Source organism: Galeopterus variegatus, unplaced genomic scaffold (assembly GCF_000696425.1).
Source record: "Galeopterus variegatus unplaced genomic scaffold, G_variegatus-3.0.2 Scaffold306, whole genome shotgun sequence".
Classification (NCBI taxonomy): domain Eukaryota; kingdom Metazoa; phylum Chordata; class Mammalia; order Dermoptera; family Cynocephalidae; genus Galeopterus; species Galeopterus variegatus.
In genome coordinates this window covers 160,591-169,888 of record NW_007726417.1, presented here as the reverse complement: position 1 = coordinate 169,888, position 9,298 = coordinate 160,591, and the positions used below count along the sequence as shown (strand labels likewise).

General features: G+C 55.4%; 1 long non-coding RNA gene across 1 annotated transcript in view; it reads right to left on the bottom strand.

Annotated features, from left to right (window-relative positions):
• The window catches only part of LOC103586091, a 7,378-nt gene extending 2,351 nt beyond the window's left edge, over nucleotides 1-5,027 (bottom strand). Inside the window, exon 1 of the long non-coding RNA XR_550123.1 lies at nucleotides 4,933-5,027. This is a non-coding gene — a long non-coding RNA (uncharacterized LOC103586091). The remainder of the gene's footprint in view (nucleotides 1-4,932) is intronic.
• Between the last annotated feature and the right edge of the window lie 4,271 nt (nucleotides 5,028-9,298).

Genomic DNA, 9,298 nt, shown 5'->3' with positions numbered 1-9,298 from the left:
CGGGGGCCCCGCGCCCTCCCGCCCGCGCCGCGCTCGCTGCGCTCCCACCCGGAGCTCGGTGCCCAGCTTTCCGCGTCTCCGTCCCTCTTGGCGCGTCTGTTTCGGTGTCTGTCCCTCTGCATCTCCCTCTCTGCTTGTCTCCCTGTCTCTGTCTCTCTGGCTGTCTGTCTCTGGGTCTCTCTCTGTCACGGTGACTCCCTGTCCTCGTCCTCCGGGGCTCCGGGCTTCTCTCCCCCACTCCGTCCTCCGCCCCAGTGCCCCCGTGCCCCTCCCCAGGACGTCACGGGGGCCATGGCTGCGGGATCCGAACTTTAAACAGTTCTCCCTGGACCCGAGCGGATGCGCAAACCCCAGAAAGTGAGTGAGCGGCGCGGGCCTGCGCAGGGGCGGGGATTCCTGCCCGAGGCGGGGGCCGGGGCGCGGGAGGGGGTCCCGAGAGACCTTTGGAGCTGGGCTCCGGGACCCCGAGGCGCGGGAGGCGGATGGGGTCTCCAGCCCGGGCTGCGGGGGCGGGGTGAGGCTGTGCCCAACTCCGGGGCAGTGGGAGGGGAAGAGCGTTGGAGGTGCGGCCTCGGGACATGGGTGCGACATAAGGGCGGTGGGGGCGGGGATGGGGATTGTGTGAGACGACGGAGATGGGGTCAGTGAAAGACCGGGGTCTGAATATTTGGGAATGGCGGCTGGCGGGCCGACCCAAGGGTGGGTCTGGATATTACGAGCTAGATTCCTAGTGGGGTTTAGAGGTCAGGGCTGAGGGCTTAAATATTTGGGACTTGGGGATTCAGAGCCAAGAGATTGGATATTTGGGGCCAAAGATTCCAGGTATTGGTGTTGGGAGCTGACAATTTAGGGCTGGGGTCAGCATAAAGGTTTGGATTTGGGGGCAGAGAGGTCTGGATTTGGATCTGGAGTTCAAGGCTGAGGATCTGCAAATTTAGATCTGGGTAGTTGGGGTCTGGATATTTGGTGTGAGGGGTCATAGGGTCTGTGGGAAGGACATTTGGGCCAATTCTGGAGTCTGCACACTTTGGGGCAAGGAGCACAGGCCTGGCCCTGACCTTTGCGGGGCTGTGTCCCTCTGGGACATCCTGTCATTCCACCATGGTCACAGGGCCCTGCTGGGCCATCTCTGCCATCTCTTCCCTGGCTATGTATCTCCTCACTGTCTCTGTCTCTTGCAGCATCTCTCTGTGCCCACCTCTAACTCTCCCTGTCTCTCTTACTGTTTATCTCTGTCTCTGGCAGCATCTCTCTCTCTTTGGGTCCAGCTCTTAGACTATCTCTCCCTGAATCTCTGTGCCTGTCTCTCCCCATGTCTCTCTCTTTCAGCAATCTCTTTCTGTTTCCACGTCTCTCACTATCTCTCCATCTCTGTCTCTCCTAGTGTCTCTGTCTCTCTCTGTCTCTGTCTCCCCCTCGCTGGTTTCCGCTCAGATTAAGCCAGGGACCTAATTCCAGGCCCAGGATCGAATTTTCTGGCAACAAAGGGAAATAGCGAATCGATCGGTCGCTCCGGAGATTAAGAGACAAGCGGCGCGCGGATCTATCACGGCTAAACGGCCCCCCCGCCCGCTCCCCCCGCCCGGCCTGCCCGCCGAGGCCCAGACGCGCTCCGCATCGCCAAGCAGCCTCAGGAGCCCTGGCTGCCCAGCAGGCCGGGCCTCACCAAGCCCAGAGCTAACTGTGTACCCTGCCGAGGGCCAGAGCCATGGGAGGGATCTGAGAGCTGGAACTGGCCCCTGGGGAGGGGAGGAAAAGGGAGTGAGAGAAACGGAGGCAGAAAACCACCTGGCAGAGTCACACCGCACACACCTGTGGCCTCAGGTAACACTTTCCACCCACACCTGTCTACCAACACACCTGTCACATCTGTGTTCCCCCTTCAACTCCCCACATCTGGATCTCCAGGTAATATATGTCTCCTTATACCTGTCTCCTGCAGGTAACACCTGTCCTCTACACCCGTTCCCGTCATCTGTCCCTGTAGGTAACATCTATTTTCTCTCACCTGCCCCTCCAGGTAACACTTGTCGCCCCCAAAACCTGCCCCAAAGATGTCCCTGATCTTGCAGGTAACACACTTCCTCTCTTACTTGCCCCTCCACGTAAGGACTGTTCTCTAAAATCTGTCCCTTCTATCTGAACCCGCATCTGTCTCATTTCATGCCACATTGTCTCCTTCCTACCTGTACCTGAACCATCCCACCTGTCCCCTAAAGCTCTAAGCACACCTATTTCTCACACATTCATATTCTTTACCTCTGCCTCCCTTCAAGCAGTACCTGTTCACCATACACACACATTCGCACACACTCACTCACACCTCTTCCTTTGCACATAAGCACTTGCACACGTAACCTCCTCACCTGTCTCCTCAGGTAATGCCTGCCCTGGCCCAACCCTCCTGGCTCTCACCCATACTTCTGCCTGATAATGCTACACCTCCTCATCCACCCCCACACCTGTCCTTCCAGAAGACCTTCCCACGTACTGGTCACCTAAGAACACACCTGCCTCTCGCACCACTCTCTGCCTGTACCTACCTCCCTCACACTGCATCTGCCGTCATTTTACATAAATACACCTACTTCCAGCTTATGCCCTCACACCTGTCTTCCCTACTTGTCATCTCAAGTAACTCATCCCAAACGACAGAGGCACCATCCCCATCTGTTTCCTAACCCCAAACACTGCCTGACTGCTCACACATGCACTGGCCCTGGGGATCCTGTGTGTCTGCTCCCTCATGTCCTTCCCCTGCCTTGATGCCTTCCTACAAGCCCGTGTCCTCTAAGAAGTACACCTGACTCACCTGCACACTTGCTGCTCATCTGTGTAAGATTCCTTCTCACTCTCTCCATCTGTGCCTCTCTTCGTCTCTCATTATCTCTCACAACGCACAACAGCACTTCACACATATGGGCAGGGAACCTATCCTCAGCCACAGGTATCTGCCGTACCTATATACCTGCTTCCCCACACCCCTCCTGTCCTTAATGTACTATCAGTCCACTTCTCTTCTTTTCCCAATACCTAATTTCCCATGTTTCTCACTTCCTTTTTCTTCACAGTACATTGTCACTAATACCTCCACACACCTGCCTGTTCCTCACCTGTTTACCTCAGGCGTCACCTGCTCCAGCACCACATTCACTCATGTGTTCAGCAAAAGGGTACTGAGACCACCCCACACTCACCCACATCTCCCTTAAACTCTCTTTGCTGTACAGCTCTTCAACCAGGTGTCTGCCACACACCTGGCCTTCCCAACCTGTCCCCAAAGGGGACACCTACTCTTGGACACATGCCTGTCCCACACACATACACCTGATTCCCAACACTGGTTCCACCTCTGTCCTCCTCCTCCCCGCAAACATCCATATAACCCTCACCCTTCATGAACAGTTTGAACCCACTGCACACCCCAATCACCTTATCCTCAGCTGTTATCTTCACTACCTGCACATGCAACCTGTAACCCCCATATCTTAAGAGGGCCAGAGCTTCAGAGCCCTCACACCTGTCTCCAGTCTACTTCTCTCCAGAAACAAATGTCCCTTTTCATAGCACATGTCTCTGGCCAGCTATCTCTTTAGGGAACACCTTTTCTAGTGAGCATAAGTAACACCTGCAGCACCTGTTAAACACATGTGACACCTGTTCCCAGCCTTCCACATAGCTGCGCCCTGCATCATACAGAATCCCTTAAGTCAAACGTTCTCGGACTTCAGCGTGCATCAGAAACACCTGGTGGGTTTGTTAAAACACAGATTCCTTTTCTCATCCGGGTCTGGGGTGAAGCCTGGGAGTCTGCATTTTTAACAAGCTCCAGGTGATGCTCCTGCTGGTCCCTGGACCACTCTTTGAGTAGCATCTACTCATAATATGTTCCCCATCTGTTTCACCACATAACACCTGCCCTCCCCCATATATACTGATGGCATCGATGAGGAGGACAATGACAATGACAGCTACCAAATACCAAAACTGTCTCTGTGGCAGGCACTGTTCTAAGTTCTTCACATCCATTGTCTCATTCATCTTTGTGGGACTCATGGGCAGGTACTTAACTCATCCCATTCTACAGAGAAGGAAACTGAGCCCAGAGAGGTGAAACAATTTCAAGCTCCCAGAAACTGGTAGATATTGGAGATTTGAGTCAAATGGAGGCCGTCTAACTTTAGAGACCTCCCTCCCAGTCCTCCAGGTGTCCTTGCCTTTCACACCTGCCCCTCAGGTGACCTTCCTCCTCCACAGATACACCTGTCCACCTAGTCACTTTGGCAACACTTGCTTCTCCATCACCCCTTGGTCTCCCCAACACACCAGCCTCACATTCTCACCCTCTCCTCCTGTACACGGACATGCCCCAGCACCCTGCTCACACACCAGGTTCCTGCTCACACGCCGGCTCCTGGGGCCAAGGTTGCCATCCCACAGCCTTACTCCCACCTGACCCCCAGCCACATGGAGCCAGCACAGCCCCCTCCCAACACACACCTGTCACCAGACACACCCTGGGCCTTACCTGCCCCTCCCTATCTGCTCACCCTTACCTTTCTTTCCTCTCTCTGTCTCCACCTTTACCTCTCCATCTGGCCATCTTTCCCTGTGCCTGTTTCTGCCTGTCTTTGAATCTGTCTCTTTCTCTGTGTCTCTTCGTTTCTTGATCTCTATCCCTCCGTTTCATTTTCTGTGTGTATCTCTCTCAGTCTCTTTCTTTTCTCTGTATTTCTGTTTCTTTCTCCATGTCTCTGTGTCTCTCCATATCTCTTTATAGCTCTCTGACTCCCTATTGCTCCATATCTGGTACTCTCTGTCTCTCCATATCTAGTACTCTCTCTCTCTCTCTGTCTCTTCCTTCCTTTTCTGTCTCTACCTTGCTCTCTACACTAACAATACAAATATTGGGGGGCTTGAAGTCATACCAACCTGCACTTAAGTCCAGGCTTCACCACTCACTCCTGTGGGACTGTGGTCAATTCCTCTTCTGATCTGACATGAGTTTCCATATCTGTGAAATGGGCATCCTGGCAGTTCCTATCTCACAGGTGGTGGTGCAGATGTGCTGAAGGAAGTGAGAGGTCCCGGGTCAGGTAGGGGCTGAATTTCCCTCTGTGGGTCCCCTCTGGTCCTGTCTCTTCCCTAGGGCTGCTGCCCCACCTGGCTGCCAGTGGGAGTGAGTGTGTGGCAGGGAGAATGGAGAGAGAGGTGGGCAGAGGCATCCCAGCCAGCCGAGGCCTGGGCATGGGACCTGGTGTGGGGCTGGGGACAGGGATCGATCCGCCTCGGCGGCAATGCGAGGGCCAGGATTGCATCTTGTCACAATAATTTATTGCTCTCATCCCGTCTGATCGATGGCGCTGAATTAGCACCGTGCCTGATGCCCCTGGAGCCCCAAGCCTCCCCCAGCGTGGCCAGACCTGGGCCCTCATGGGATACCTGGCAGCCAGGGCACCCAGCTCCAGCCGACCCAGGGCCCTCACCTCACTCCAGGCATTGGTGCCCTGCCCTGCTGCCTCCTGTTTCCTCATCCTCCTGTTCCCGGACTCTCTGTCCTCTTTGCCCCTCATGTTTGCCCTCCTGGGTCTTTGACTCCATTTCTCTATTCCCCCTTTTCTCTGGCTCTCAGTTACCCACTTCTCCCCACTCTTGTCTCCATTTCCATTTAAATCCCTGTCCCTCTATATTCCTGTCTCTGTTCCCCATCCCTCTGTCTCTGTCTCCCGGCCCCTCCTTGGCTCTGTCCCTTGATTTCTGGCTTTCTGTCCCTTTGACTCACCGTTTGTCTGTCTCTCTGATTCCCTGCCATGCTCAGTTTAATCTGGATTTCACTTAAACAATGTGTCCTTAGCACATACTTGGTGCCAGGCCCATGTGCAGGACACATGGAGCCCCGGCCCAGTCTAAAAGGGCTTGGCCCCTTGGACCCCAGGCAGCTGGCTCCAGTACTATGGCCACACTCCTTCAGCTTTCTGTCCCTCCACCCCCCATTACCACCAAAAAACAGTCCTTTCTCTACATGTCTGTCGCTGGACCTCTGATAGGTGGGTTGGGCTAAAGGTGTAGCCAAGGAAGCTGGGCAGGGTCTGGGGTGTGGGGATGAGGCTGGGGATGGAGCTGGAATTAAGGAAGCGTATGGAGTTGGAAGAGCTTGGGGTTCAGGATGAGGCAGGAGTTGGGGTTAGGTTGGTGAAGATGAGGTTGGGATGGGGCTGGGTGGAGGGAGGAGGATGAGGAGCAGGTTTTGGACTTGGGGTGAGTCAGGCCCCAGGGGGACTGGCCCCTCAGGACGGAAGGAGGGCCGGGCGCCTGCACTGGGCCTAGACTCAGCCTTTTCCTGGCTCCTGCCTGCAGCCGCTCAGCCCCTGCCTTAGCTCTCCTGCATCCACTCTCTTGCCTCCACCCTAATCCCTCAATTTTCTGCATCTCTGCCCCCTCCTGTCCCTCCTCCCTGACCCAGGGTCTAAGGCCCGGCCCTCGCAGTCCCCACAACCTCCAGCGCTCTCATTTACTTTCTCTCAGCCGCTCTCCACTCACACCCTCTTTCTGTGTCTCCTGAATTTGGCTCTGTCCCCATCTCTCTCTGTCTCTACCTCTCTTCTGTCTCTCATGGTCTTGTTTCTTCTTTCTGGCTTTGTGGGACTCTCTGATCTCTCATCTGTCTGCCTCTCCTCCCTCTCTGCCTTGTTCCGTCCTCCTATCCTATCACCCCTGCTTCCTTTCTCTGGCTCTCTGTTCTGCATCTGTCTCACTCTCCCCCTCTCTTGTGTCTCCCCTTCTCTCTGGGTCCCAGCACCCCCAGCCCCCTCCCCTCCTCCATCTTTTTGCGTCTCTGAGTTGGGGGGGAAGGCGGGGGTGGGGGAGCTGCCCAAGCTCCGCTCTGCTTGGCGGGCTGTGTCTCTGCCCTCCCTCTCCCCTCCCCCAGTGCTATTTGGTAGGCGGGGTGCGTGGCACTGCGGCTCCCACCTCCCCGGGGACGCTCCCTCGCCACCCCCCCACTGACACCGTTCCATGCGCTGGCTGCAGCCCCAGGGACATCCGTGCAGAGACTGGGACTCAGGGAGAGAGACAGACACACACACAGCCCCAGACAGAGACACCCAGCAAGAGGGAGAGAGAGGGTGGGTGTGGGTCTCCTCCCCTGCCCTCCATTGTGGGGCTCTGTGTCCCTGGCCTGGTGCCTCCCAACCACCCCAAGCCTGGTGTCACAGACATACCTTCTCCAGGCCACGAAGCCAGTGCCCTGTCTGTCTGCTAGTCTATCCCTCTGTCTGTCCTACTCAGTGCAGCCTCAGCAGAGGTCCCTGTGTGTGTGGCTGTGTGACTTTGTCACAGCACATATTCCTGGGCACAGGTGACTAAGCATGGATGCGGGAGGCTGTGGGCTCAGTAAAGCCACGTGCCATGTGTGAGCAGGTCTGTGTGACTTGTGTGTGGTGCTCAGCTGTGTGTGTCTGGTGCGAATGTCCAGAATTTGAGCTGTGCTGTGTGTCTGGTGTGTCCTCATCATGTGGCCACACAGGATGTGCCTGAGTGCCCAGGACAGGACAGCTCACACCTCTGGGGTGAGATGAGAAAGCTTCGTCCAAGAGAACCAGGGTGGAAGCCATGAGCAAGTGTGACCCCCAGACGCCCCAGCAGCTGGGCTGGCAAGTGTGGGTGTGAGCAAGGCAGCCAAGGACACACCACATGACAGGGTCACAAAGATCCCCCAAATCTGTGTGTCAGAGACCGGCTCTGTGAGTTTGCGTGGCAGTATGTTTGTGTTAAGGTGTTGCTGTTGTGTCTCTTAGTCCGCGAGCTTGTGTCCGAGTCTGGGTTCAGACGTACAGTATTCTGTGTGTGTGTGTGGTCATCTGGGGGACCTGAATGTGATAAGCTAGATAGAGTGTTGGTTCATAGCCCTCGAGTGAGTGATACTGTGTGTGTCCAGCCCTAAAGAGTGTTGGTAGCTGTGTGTGTATGCGTGACTGTGTGCATTTGTGTGGTTGTGTATTTATGTGTGACTATTGGATGGTTCATGTGTGTACCACTTGTGTGAACTTGTGCCCAACTCCATGAGGCTGTGTTTCTTTGATGATGTGGGAGCACTGAAGTGTGTTTGGTGTCACTGTGTGAACTTCTGTGTGTGTTCTGTGGGCTTGTGTGTTATGAGTGACTGTGTGTTTTGGTCCCTGTGTTTTGTGTGTATATGTGGGGATTACAGTGTGTGACACTGAGGGAAGTAGTGAGGTGTGTGTGTTTATGTGGTGTGTGTACATGTGCAGTATGGTTGTGTGGTGTGTATGGTACGTGTGTGTGTGTGGTGTGGAGTGTATGGTGTGTGTGGTGTGTGTGTGGTAAGTGGTGTGTGTGGTATATGTGTGGTATGTGGTGTGTATGTGTGGTATGTGTGTGGTGTGTGTGTGTTTAGTGTGTGTGGTGTGTGTGGTGTCATGTATCTGTGTGTACATCCCAGGCACAGAGACACCTCTGCACACGGTCAGGCCAGAGCATTTGGCTGATGTGGGCAGGGATGGGGGTGGGGGTGACATCTAGGGTGAGGAGCATAGGTATATGCAGGAAAGTCTCCTCAAACCCTTGATCCCTCCTCCCCAGGGCAGCCATGAGGTCTCCTTGGTGCCTGTGGTGGGACAGTCCCTGAGCCTGGCTCTGTGTACACATGGATGTGGCCATAATCTGGATGGACAGGTGTGTGTGAGCACACGCACATACGGTGTGTGATGGCAGGGAGTCAGGCTGCATGCACCCAGACGTGACAGGGTGTGTGGGGGGCTTGCTCGTGTGGAGACAGGTGGGCAGGGGGTGGGCAGAACACTATGGCCCAGGAATGTGGTGGTATGTGTGCTTAGTGGTGGGTGTCATCGTGAGGCTACTGCATGCACTGATGTGTTCTGCATGGGGCATGTCCCCAGATTGTGTCTGAATGTGTGGCCATGGGTGCATGCAGTGTGTGTGTGTGTGTGTCTGGGCACGATATGTGTACACGCAGGGGCGGCGGCGGGAGAAGGGTCTTGGGCCGCGTCTCTCTCCTCTTTAGACAGAGCCCCGGAGAAGATATGAAATTTAAAAAAAAAATCAATTTTCATTCCACTTGTGCAGATTGTGTTAAGGGGAGGTGGGGATGGGGGGGCCTGGGTGAGGGATGAAGGGGCTTGGGGGGGCGGTGAGGCCCGAGGCAGTTCCTGAGGCAGCTGGCGCAGCTTAGAGAAATCAAAACAACTGGTTAAACCCCAGCCCAGGGGGCCAGGGTGATGGGGGGTGAGGAGACAGAGGCAAAGAGGGATGCAGACAG